Source organism: Lytechinus pictus, chromosome 7, assembly GCF_037042905.1.
Source record: "Lytechinus pictus isolate F3 Inbred chromosome 7, Lp3.0, whole genome shotgun sequence".
NCBI lineage: Eukaryota > Metazoa > Echinodermata > Echinoidea > Temnopleuroida > Toxopneustidae > Lytechinus > Lytechinus pictus.
In genome coordinates this window covers 22,302,372-22,315,476 of record NC_087251.1, presented here as the reverse complement: position 1 = coordinate 22,315,476, position 13,105 = coordinate 22,302,372, and the positions used below count along the sequence as shown (strand labels likewise).

Below are 13,105 nucleotides of genomic sequence, written 5' to 3'. Positions count from 1 at the left end.
TGGCCATGGGCATGGGCATGGCTACCTCGAGCGAAGTTCGTGCAGGCTCCACTCCACTTCACTACTACCGCTACACTACGCTTCACCTACCCGAACTTCGAGACCATGAACTCGATCGGATATTCCGAGTGATAAAAGGTGGGATTTTATCCGGACAAAATACAAAATTCATGCAACATCACGATCTTTAAAAACAAGTACTGAAGTAGGGTAACGCGCCGGGTATTCGGTCACCTCCCAGAATTCGGTCAGACAGCTGTTTCAACAGCTATTGAAAAAAAAATAATAATGCATGAGCCAGAAAACTTTGGCATATCATGCAAGAAACCAGCACTTCCAGCCCACCTCAAAAAAAAGGTCGATTAAGACAAGCACACACAGTAGAGGCACTGGTCAGAAAATTGGGATCGTCCCAGTTTACAGGGACTGTCTCAGTTTATAACTTTATAAGGATTTCTTCACACAAGAAATCTAGGAAAGTTCATTCACCTGTCAAGTGCCGACACCAATCAAGTGTGCTAGTCAATGTAAACATATCGGGTTTCATAACAAGATTATTGGAAGACAGTAAGTCATGAAAAATAGATGGTGAACTGGGGGGAATTGAGGTCACTGAAGCTATTTTTAGCACTTTCAATTCCCGTAATTGCTGTCTTTGTCCCGTTGGGGGAAGTGAAAAAAAAACGTCCCCATAAACAAGGACAGTCTCAATTTATCAAGACATGATTTGTCTTGGTTTATGAGGATATCCTCGTTTTCTGGGACAATCCCAATTTTTGGACCAGCGCCTCTACTGACACAGCCAAAAACTAACCTTAAAATTGACCGCATCGGGGGGGTTTTGTTTACTTCCGGGTTTCTTAGCTATTGAGTTAAACGTACGCAGCCTCAAGTAAACTCTTGTGACGTCATGACTTTGTGTGTAGGTGTAATGAATTTGGTACGAGTGTGAAGGGGAAGACTTGTGTGTTCACCCAGTCGCAGCGAATATGCAACTAGCAGTGAAACTGACGAGTAGCGAGGGCTTATATACATTGCCCCTACAGTGAGAGGGCGCTCGACCAGAATTCGGTCGCGCAACATTGAGTATCTTGCCGGTGTGTTTGTGAGGAGGGAAGAGCGTGCAGACACGTTGCTCCTCGCAAGTGAAACACCAATCTTAAATCATTTTCTGTTCTGTTAGGCCTAAATAAGTTTAGAATATATCTAAAATTATTTTTCATGAATAAAAATCTTAAATCAAAGATGTTTATTGCCTATGAAAATGCAATTTGAGCAGGTGAATGACGATGGTGACGAAGTTGGTGAATTTGACCAAGGCTCATTTTGATTGCCTTTGCGTGATTGAGTTGAAATCTACATCTTTCTCAAATGATAAGGCAAATGATGTGCCTACGTTAGGCCTAAATAAGTTAAGAATATACCTACAATTATTTTTATTAATAAAAATCCTTAAAACAAAGATGTTTATTGCCTGTGAAAATGCAATATGAGCAGATGAATGACGATGGTGACGAAGTTAGCGAATTTGACCAGTGCTCATTTTGATATTGCCTTTGCGTGATTGAGATTAAGTCTTAGTGATTTCCTTTTTGGCCTCAATAGTCAAACTCAACCTCAATAGTTAAACTGTGTTATTTTCAATGTTATTATTAATTTGAATAATACATCCGGTTCCAGGGAGGATGGACCCCCCAAGAAAAAAAAAGAAAAAAGGCTCTCCCACGAGTGTTATTTTAAAAGACGTCATTGCTAGATCAAAGGCTGGAAAATTGCCCCTCAATTTTGCCCGTCCCTCACATATCAAAGGTCTGCGGCTGATTTTTTTGGTCGTTTTAATTTAAAATAAGGGGCCTTTTAATATCGTCATCATTGCTAATAACATCAATCGAAACTGGATAACAATCATGTTGACGAATTCGGTTAGAATTATCAGACAGTTACCTGTAACCTGTTGTGAATTCAATTGGAATTCAGTTGCCCGAGTTAGGCCTAAAGTGATTTATAGAATTAATAAAATGTCCCTTTCGTCTAATATCAATTTTAAATTCTTTGAGTTCATACTTTCAATGACTTTTCAAACAGATATCAAAATCTTTACTAACAGTATATCCAACAGCAGGTTGACAACTCGGTATTGGATGGTAGACAAGATGTAAAGGAGGGCGACTGAGGTATATGGGATACCTAGATCAACGCATAGGGATAAAGTAGGTCTACATCTTTTTATTTACTTAACCATACTCTTAACTTAAATTACTATTATCATTATCGATCGGTAATTTCCATCATGCTGTGTAATTCAAATGTTCTAAAAATTTTCCTTACCAGTTTCTCCACAGATCGATGGGAAGACACCAGTAAAATCACTGCATGTTTCCAGCCCTTACCTGTCCGTTGCTATGGAAGCAAATTTGGCGGCATGGGAACAGCGGATGGCAAAATTCGGGGTGAAGAGACTAGAGTTACAGCAGATGATTCAAAATTAATTGTCGGTCTCGTCGTTATTTTGTCTTTCTTTCCCTCTGAATTTTTCTCGTTCATTTTCGGGGGATTTAAAGGACCATTGATGTAGTAAAGGAAATGACAATAGCGAGGGCAGTAGTTTTGTGTTTTAATATGGAACCGGTAAATGATGATGTTGAAGGAAGTTGCAATAAAACAATAAGCATAATTATGAAAAGGATAGTGTAAGAATAATAGATGAAGGCCAATATGATGAAATTAATTTATGTACATTAACTTCATTCAAATTGTTTCATCAAGAAGGCGTACCACACTTGTATTCAAGAAAGATTTAGCATTGAGTGAATTAAACATAGTCTTCAATGACCTCTTATATCACAATGTTCCCTAAAACTTTGTTTGATTTATAAAAGGAATGATATGAAATCAAAATTTCCTCTTCGCTTCCCCTATATCGGAGGCCGACGTAGATCTTATAAGTATCATTGAGCCATTAATTTGATTGTAAAAAATTTAAACTAATATTAAATCCAAAAAATGACAAAGAAAATATATATTCTACGCAGTTGTTACGCCCTGGTACTAATTATTTTGCAGTGCAAGATTGATTTTTACATTCTATTGTTTGTATTCATATCATTCTTAATTTTATATAAATTTTATGTATTGTACGTAGATGGCCAAACAGTAAATTTTGTTACAGAGTATTTGATTTATTGATTTCTTTCCATTTATGAAAGACACGAGTATGAAACCTATTTGCCATTTGTATTAATTCTACATTCACCTTGCCTTTCATTTCATAGACTGAAAAAAATAAACAACATCTTGACTGCAAAGACGTTAAGTTTCAATAACATGTTGCCCATTTGACTCTTTGTCTGTAATGAGATTGACTGAAACGATGATGCTACGCCATTTTCTGGTTGATTCCGTTTTGGATTGTTGTATTAAAAACTCTGAGTGATTGAAAATGTATATAATCTTAACGAGAGGGATTGATATGGTCAGCAGAGCAGAGGATTAATGTTCATTGGGGACCTCTATTGTTGCATCCACCCCCTAAAAAATACAAAAGATAATCCTCTTCTCCGATGCCCATAGTTTGAATGAGCTAGTGTTGATCTACTATTTGACATGGGTTGTGTGGCTGATTATCTTTTGGTGATTGACTGGAGCGACTAAAAACAAAAACCAAGTTATTTGATAGATTTTCATGAATGACTATCGGGACTATCGGGATGGCAGATTAAAAATATGATTTTAGAAAATTATGAACATAAGTATCTCCAAAATAATAAATTCTACTCAGTAGCGGATCCAGGGATGAGCCCCCTTAGTTTGACACTTTTATCATGTAAAAAGAAACGGGAATTACGGGTACACGGACCTTGCTCCCCACTTTGATTCCCCACTGTACTGAATTACCAAATAAGCAAAAAAAAATAATAATAAACAGACCAAAATAATTAAAGACTCCCTCAAACAAAAACAGAACAACCCCAAACAAGCGAGCATGCATCTGAAAATGAAAACGGCAAACGGGTATGAAACCATGCAAGTTGGAATGAACCAAAACAAAACACAAAAACAACATAAACATAACATCGAAAAGCAAAACAAGTGATTGAAAGTAGGAAATTGAAAATCATAAACAAAGTATAAGAACACAAAATCAATAAACAAACGAGCATGCATCCGGGGCACGCATAGGAATATGAAAACGGCAAATAGGTAAGAAACCATGCAAGTTGGGATTATATAAATACCAAAACAAAACAGAAAAAAAATGTAACGTCGCAAAGCAAAACAAGTGATTGAAAGTAGGAAATTATAAATCATAAACAAAGTAAAATAATACAAAAGGAGTTTTGCCTGTAAAAGAGAGAAGAAAAAAAATACAAAAGTTATATTGAACATGTATTTTCATAGAATGAATAATGAAACATATATATTCAGTTTACGCCATCACATGGCGAACTTTCAAACAATACCGTTCAGTCTAAATTCTTCCACCTGTTCTGTTATTTCTAGTGGATTAATTAGGTTTAATTGTTACTATTATTTAAAAAATAAACACTAGAAATGTATAATTAAGATGTGGAGATCACATAAAAGGAATAAAAAACAGTAAGCATAAGAGAAAGTCGAATAGTTAACATTAGATAAATCGCGCATTTTCGCGCGACCGAATTCTGGGCGGCGTGACCGAATACTGGGCGGAAAACACCACCTCGGTCTATCGGCAATATTTTGTTCAACAATATTCAATATTCCAAATGAGTTCAATAATCTGAAAGAGGACAATTTTTTCTTTCTCCTGGTTGGTGGATTTACAAATAAATGAGGTAGGTATTTATTTTACCGGCGATTTCCCCTTAAGTGACCGAATACCGGGCGCGTTACCCTATGGCAGTGTATCCTATTGCCGGACACCTTTATTTCAGTCCTTTAAAAATGACAACTAGAGGAAATACAATCAAGAAAAAATTGCACTAGCTATTCCAAATATTATGAAAATTATGAATATGGTAAAATTATTTTATATTTACCAACCATTTTCTTTGCATCGCACTTGTCGCATACCCATCCACGAAAAACAGTTATTTTCGTGCGTGACAAATTACATCATGATTCCGGACGCGCGCCGGACGGGTAAAGATATTCTTGATTATAATCAAGGCTCCACATTAACTTTTTTTGGTGGTGGCCCGTTCGGGCCACCAAAACCATCAAACAAGAAAAACATTAAAAATTAATAAAACAAACTTCTGAAATATTAATTCTGCAGCCACTACCACTAAGTTACTTTCACTTTATCATCTTGTATGTAAACCTTGTTTGCTGTTATTTTACTTTGCTAATTGGTTTGTGGTGAAATATAAATTGTTTCTATCGTTGTAAAAATGAAATGATTGAAAGAGAATAAATGAATTTATTGTTCCCAGGTTGTGTGGACTTTTTTTTAATCTCCATATAGACACACACTCATAATGGTAAAGTAAATAAATAGTGCATAGCAAACTCAGATAGATGTACAAAACAATGGTTTTTCATTTCTTCCTCTTTGAATCCTGAAACCTAGATTATGCAGGCCCCAAATCCAGTTTATTTCTGTTTTCTCTTTTGCAGCATATTATAGCAGGAGAAAATCACAGAAAAAATATGCTGCAAAATTAGAACAATGCATAAAAGGGGGAAACAAATGAAAATAATTTTCAAAAAGTATATTACAGAAAGAAAACAAAAATAATAAAAGAAATAAGTGAAATAAAATAAAAGAAAGAAAATGAAGAAAGAAAAAACAAAGAACAGGGAAAAAAAAAATTAGAGAGAAAGAAAAGAAAATGAAAGAAAAATGAATAAAACAAAATTGATAAAAACATGGGGAAAAGGGCAAAATTAAGAAGCCATTATGAATATTTTTTAACAGCTGTGGCAACAGTCTATTCTGACTGGAATATAATTAAAAGCCATACAAATAATTTTCACTTACCATCTGGGAATGGCACATTTCTATTTTTATATCCTTTAGTTTGTATTATTTAATATTCAGTAGACACATATATTTTAATCAGGCATATTCAATGGGAAAGGGGTATAAATGGTTTAACCACTGTAAAAAAAAATGAAAGAAAAAAAATAAGAAAACGGCAAAAGTTATATCTGGAAAAAGTGTGAGAGAAAAGTCCTTCCCTATATTTGCCAAAATGTTGGAAAAATTCACATTTCATATCAATGAAATGCCTTCCCAAAGTATTTACTTTCTCAAGAGTGGTTTAAGAAGTCATTTATAAACAAGAAAGAAAGAAACTGTCTGTTCATTTTTGGCTAGAAAAGACACAGCTTCGAAAGAAACCAAGTATCAACATACATACAAATGCACATGTGGGACTGTGATGGACTTGCCTATGTGTTTTTATGTGTACTATTAATTCATTTGGAAATCGGTCTTTTGTAGTCAAAAGAGAGGTCATAAATAAATTCCTCTTCTTAATGCTTGCAAATAATCAGGGTACATCAAATTTTCGTAATATAGACTGTAGAATGTCATTTCATTGGTGTAAAATGTGACTTTGACTTAGATTTTCAAAGTTCTGTGGAAGATTTCTTGGCAGCAACATTTTTTATTGCAGCTCCCAGAGTCTGAATAGGCTGAGCTAGATCTAAAGCACAGCTGTATGCAGTGGCTTCATGCAAACTCACGCCAGCCGGCCGGCGCGGCTGGCTGGATAATAGCTACTGTATGCTATAGCTGTAGGCCTAATATGCAAACTTTGTATGTGTGTATTTGTGTGTAGATCAACAAAAAGGGCGCATGACGAACTGGCTTGCAATTTGAACTGTAGAAAGTTGATAAATGCGTGCAAAATCGGGAGAAAAATTGCGCTACTTTGAAAATTATTGGTTGCCCGATTCGGGCCACCAAAACTTAACATTTTCTCAATAATGGTTGCCCGAAGTGAATTTCTGGTGGCCCCGGGCCACCGCTAATGTCGAGCCTTGTTATAATGATGTAAGAACAAATTTGTGTGATTTTTTTCTTCTTATATCATATCTTGAGTAAATTCTAAGTTTTTGTTTGCTGTTTTTATATCGATTCTGAGCAGATGTTGGTAATAAATTCGTGTTTGATAACTTATTTTATTTTTTCTTGTTAGCTACATGTTTCATGGAACTTTCCAATATTATGCCCCGTATTATGCTCGTTCGTATCGTGACGCTCATCAAGTTCTATCGATGCGCTGCCGATCGTCGACGGCTCTATACTCACGGTAAACCTCGCGCACGGGTACCTTGAGAACTAGCCGTCGACGATCACCCACAATACACCACACCTCATCATTCGATCGAAGGAGGAGCGGACGAGATTGAAATTCGGCAGATCAGACCCATATTTCCGTTAGAAAATATATCAATTGTTAATGCAAAACTATGTTATTTGATATTTTAAGCATTTTCTGTCATTTTAGAGATAAATAAGGTAAAGGTTGGATTTTTTCGCCTTATTTTAGCAATCCTGTTCTATGTATTGCTCTGTGAAATTGAATTGTGGAAGTCTTACGGTACGAAATTTGTTTTCGTACACAGTAATATGAGCGTCCGGAATCATGATAGTGTCCGGTAATACAATACGTCACTATATAGGTATGTGCGAATACGGGCGCATCGCTAGAGCTGGTTTCGGCTGCACGGTTTTCGCACGGGTTTTAGCTGCAAGTGGCATCGTCTCTGTCTGGGCGGCTCATCGAAAATAGGGTTTCATGCGCATGCGCACATAGTTAATGCAATCTCGTGCCTTTATACAGACAGTTGAAAATGTGCTCTTTCTGTACATATAAGTTTCAATGTGGATACTCGCCTGTAAAGTGTGGATATCGGAGCTTGAAAGTTCATCAAATTTTTGGATGCGCAAATGATAGAAATTTTTTTATGGTAAGTAAAAGTATGATCCAATTATGTATATGAATTGTTATAGAATATATTCAAATCGACAAAAAAAGTAAAATTAAAAGATTCTCTCGTGGAGCAGTCGAGATATAAGAGGAGCGAGCTACCCTTGTCACAGCCGGTCTCTCGGCAGTCGAGCTGCCCGATGCGGTGGGCTCCCGTCGGTCTTTCGGCAGTCGAGCTACCGGTACCCGATGCGGAGGGCTTGGTGAAGGGAGCGGTTGATAGTGAGACGTTCATGCTGGATTGAACTGGATCTAAATTGTTTACTTGATAATATTGTGCCTTTTTCTGAAAATGTCTGTCATTATACCGTAGATTGTTATTCTGATATTGATTTAAATATATACATTTTGTCACAAAAACATTCTTTCCTAAGGTTATAGAGTCAACATGTTTTACTTTGATTGTTCAATCATGTTTTATCATTTGGAAACTGGATTCTTTTGGAAGTGGAATATTAATGTTGACTTATTAAATTAAAATGCAAAATCTATAGTGTTTCTTTTTTTTCTTTTGTAGAAAAAAAATATATTTTGAAACTTTTCAATCATGTTTCATTATTTTGAGACTGGATTTGCTTTTGAAAGGGGAATATCATAAATGTTGACTTTTTAATTGAAATGCAAAAATTATGTTTATTTTTTAGTTTCTTTTTTTATATATTTTTTAAAGTTTCTTTTTTAAATTATTGTATTGTTTATTTTTTCATTTTTTTGTCATATTTCATTATTTGGAGACTGGATTTGCTTTTGAAAGGAGCATATCTTAAATGTTGATTTTTTAATTAAAATGCATGAACTAGATGTTGTGTTAATATGCCCATTTAATATTTTTTTCCCCCATGTAAAGTTAAATTCAGAACACAGTGCGCTTAGAAACGCCCGTATTAAGCGCCCTATAAATGTTTTGTATTATTATTATTATTATTTATTTTTTTGTTGTAATTTTTTTCACTCTTGTAAGAAAATACATGAAAACTCAGAGGAAAGAATATTTCATTTCCAGATGGGTCTAAGTCCTGTATTTATGTTTTCTTTATTATTAATTGTACTATTTATTTTTTTTATTCACTTTTCTTTTTTTAGGGGTGCAGGTGGGGGTTGTGTTTTGAATTGGAAAATGGGGATGGGATTGGTACAAGTTTTTGTGTCGCTTTTGTTTCTCTTGTTTTTATACTTGTTTGGAGCTTTGATGTCTGTTTTGTTGTTGTTTAGAGCTTTGTTATATATTTTTCTTGGTTGTTTTTTGGTTTTGTTTTGAAAGAAATAGACCACTCTTTTCCTTTTCTTTTGGCTTCCACTAATAATTTGAATTTATTTATTTTTCTTTAAAAAGAGAGCTCAAACAGGGCCTTTGTAATACAATGTATGTATACAAATATAAGAAATTGACAACTGATAGAATACATGTATATCAAAACTTAATTTTCGTCCTTCTTGATACTTGAAATAAATTGCATACAATTCTACATACATATTTTACACTCAGCTGCTCATTCCTTCTAAAAAAATGTAATCACATGTCCATTTTCTCTCAAATCAAAAGCTACATTTTATACATGTATAACAAATTGTTGAAACAATAGAATACATAAGGAATTGGTGAAACAATCAAATACATCAGAAAAAAGCACACATATTTTTATTTGGTCATACAAAGTACAAAAGAAATTTTTTATATGTAAAAAAGGACCCCGTACATACACATATGTGACTCGTCATACCGAAATGAGAGACAACTCGGAATTTTTCAAATCCAAGTTTTGTAGTGATTATTGTTCTCAGTTTCTTTACCTTTAATTTGATATATCACTCGACCCTTAAGAGTAAATAATAGTGGAGATATTAGCCTTAGAATGCAAGAGGAATTGGGCTTTTGAAAATAAATATCAAGAGAAAAACGCCTTCGAAGTTTGACTTCCGTTTTGAATCCGCTCCATGAAAAAATCTATTTTGCCACCTCCGAGCTAACCGAAATGTCCTAGCAACCGCTTGCCAAAGAAGGCGAAACGATTGACCAATGAGGAGGCTGCATTTGGAACAATAGTGAACTTGCAGGTCACGCGCGACTGCAAGACGAAACAAAGTTAATGTTCTGGTTCGATATGTCAATCCACTGATCTTCTATACAGATCAGTGTAATAGCTCCATAGTTATACTGGGGTTTTATAATTATATTCGTGAAAGAAATAATTGTCATGATCTCCCTTTTTAATGAAATAAAAGGCAGGGAGAAAAAGGAGAAGTCGGACTTAAAACCAGTGAGGAGGGAGTATACCAATGATTTTCATTGTATCATCGTCTTGTTTATTAAATAATAATAACAATTTCATATACCGCAAATTGCCTCTATGCGGTTGTTTGAATGTCGATCGCGTTTACTCTCACATGTAATCTATCAAGCGAGTCATTATGACCTAAACTTTAACCGCATGTTCTAATAAAAAGAACTATCCGTTGTAAAATGGTAAGATAAGCCTTCAAAATATTTCAATTTGAACCTTATCTTTATACGAAAGGCTTGTGTGATCATGTTTTATGAATGCTTATGTTAGATTGAGGCAGTGAGAACAAAAAACGTGAATAATTTGCTCAATATCGTCTATTATCGATCTTTTTTTTGGGGGGGGTATAATTATTTACAGCATTGAAATGATTCAAAATTAGTATGAAAAAAAAGCAAAGATATATTAATGAAAAAAAAAGTTATAGTGATTCTAAAACTGATTCCGGAAAAAAAAACCTGGCATAAACGTCTTAACTCTACAACAAAAAGAGCGAGGTACCCTGAGTAAAATCCCGCCACAATTATTTCCAACAAAGGATAGATTAGGGGAGTTAAGATTTTTTTTAACTAACACTTGTTACCAAGAATGCATACAACATTCCACTTATTTGAATGCAGGATAAACCCCGAGCTTCCTATGTATAGTCAGGCACCTTGGACCACTCGGCCACGACACCTCCACGAATGCTGATTTTCGGATCGATATCAAGCACAAACAATATTTTGGTTGTGCCGTGGCCGAGTGGTCTAAGGCGCCTGGCTATACAGTACATAAAAAGTCTGGGGTTCGATCCCCGGCCGCGGCACCTATGCCTGTGAGCAAGGCATTTAATGTGCAATGCTATTTTATCCTGCTTTCAAATAAATGGAAATTCTATAGGCATTATTGGTAGCTTGGTGTGCACTTGTTTAAAAAATATATATATATTCTAACGCAGTAATACAGATAAAGAATCAGAAGATTGTTGCAAATGCCTTGTGCAACAATGATGTCTTTGTAAGATTGAATGATTAAAGAAAGAACAATAAAAGCTGTTCGATATTTTTTTGCATGTGTTCACTCTCAAACATATAAAGAGGATTTTAAAAAATAAGACGAAGAATGGAGGAAAAATACGGTGGGCGTGGGCAGGAAAGAGAAAGAAGAAAGAACGGCTGTGAAAAAAAAATAGAAGATCGAATGGGGAGAAGAACGAATAATACAGGACAACAAAAGAAATAAGAGGAAAAAGGATGAGGAATACGACGGTGGGGTGAGCAAGAGAGAGGAATAAGAAGGAAAAAAGGGGGAAGAAATGAGGTTAAAAAATATTGAGAGCAGATCGACGGGGGAGAAGAAAAAGAAATGGAGGGGGGAGAGGAATAAGATGGTGGGAATGGGCAGGGGAGAGGAAGAAGGAAAACATAATTATATAAAGAGGAACGAAAGAAAAAAAGAGGAATAAGGCGGTGGGTGAGGGAGGGAGAAAACAAAGAAGGAAAAAAGAAAGAAAACCGGCAAAAAGAGAGAAGATCGAATGGTGAGAAGAACGAAAAACAGAATTATGTAAATAGAAACGAAAACATGAAGAAAAGGGGAAAAATTGAAAACAAAAAGTGGAGGGTGAAAAAAAAGGCAAGAGAGAAGAAGGAAAGGAGGGGGAAGAATCGGCAGAGAAAAAAAAAGATCGAAAGGGAAGAAAGAAAAACAGATTAAGAGGGACGAAAGAATTAAAGAAGAGAAAGGGGATGAGATAGAATAGGGGAGGGGGTTAGAGAGAGGAGACCGAATGACCTGAATAAGAAGAGCGAACGAAAAGGGGGCGAGAGGAAGAAAGGAAGAAATAAAACACAAGAAAGACGAAAGAAGTAGGTAAAAGAATAAGAGAGAGGGAAAGAGAGAATAGATCTGGACACAGTCGAATGGAACAACATGACAATGACTTTTATGAAATGTTTATTTCAATATGTGTATTTTAAATGACTGATATTTTCAATCAATGTCTTTATCCAAAAAAATGCACTAAACCTTCTCCATGGTCGTTTCGGCCATTTTTCATTGGTCGACGTTAGCTGTCTCAGACTTTCTGTTTGTACAGTTATTTCTTTCGCTTTCTCTATCGTTCATTCAAACATGATAAAAATTGAGGGCAACAATGTCTTGATTATAAATAATTGGAAATAATGAAGCCCACCAAGCTTTCTACATAAATTTTGTTTCTTTTGTTAAAGATACTGCAGATCAATTAACTCACATTCACGAACAAACAATATTTTTAAGGATTGTAAACCCTTTCTTTTGAAAATGTTCTCTCTTGAAAACATCCCGATCCCTTGCAAATGATGAAGATAATCTTCAACATGTCCATGTTATGTTTAATGAAATTAATCCTCGCAAACAAACCGTGTTCTGAATACTTTGCGTCTCTGCATGACTTTTATTTCGCGATTATAGCCAGGTTAATACTCTAAATCCGGTATCAATCTATCGCTAATACCCCCGCCTGGTACTACTATCACCAAAAAATAACCCTTTAGAAGTTGTATCCCGTTTGTTAACTATTGTCAAGAAGCCCCCCTTTTGAATTTCAGAATACGTATTGAAATCGATGCTTTTGATCTTTCTTTTGAAGCTGAATCATTGAACCGATCGAGCGAGCGGCCGCCGCCAGCTGTACACGACTTTAAATGAATAGCCAATCAACAATGGCATACGTTGCTAGGGGCGGAGCTTAGTATGAAGCGAAATTCGATCAAGTCGAACGTGCCAAGTATCAGAAATTTTCGAATTGACCAAAAAAAAACACTCGCAGAAAAACTGCTTTTTTATCATATTCCCGTCATCAATTTCACTCATCTTTTTCACAGAGTAATTATGAAACATGGAAGAATCAGAAAATAAAAATAAAAAAAATCTTCA

General features: G+C 35.3%; 1 long non-coding RNA gene across 1 annotated transcript; it reads left to right on the top strand.

Annotated features, from left to right (window-relative positions):
• The first annotated feature begins 1,012 nt into the window (after positions 1 to 1,012).
• LOC135154732 (uncharacterized) lies at positions 1,013 to 3,307 on the top strand. The gene is made up of 2 exons (XR_010294119.1): positions 1,013 to 2,210; positions 2,332 to 3,307. It is a non-coding gene; the product is annotated as an uncharacterized LOC135154732 (long non-coding RNA).
• Positions 3,308 to 13,105: the final 9,798 nt, after the last annotated feature.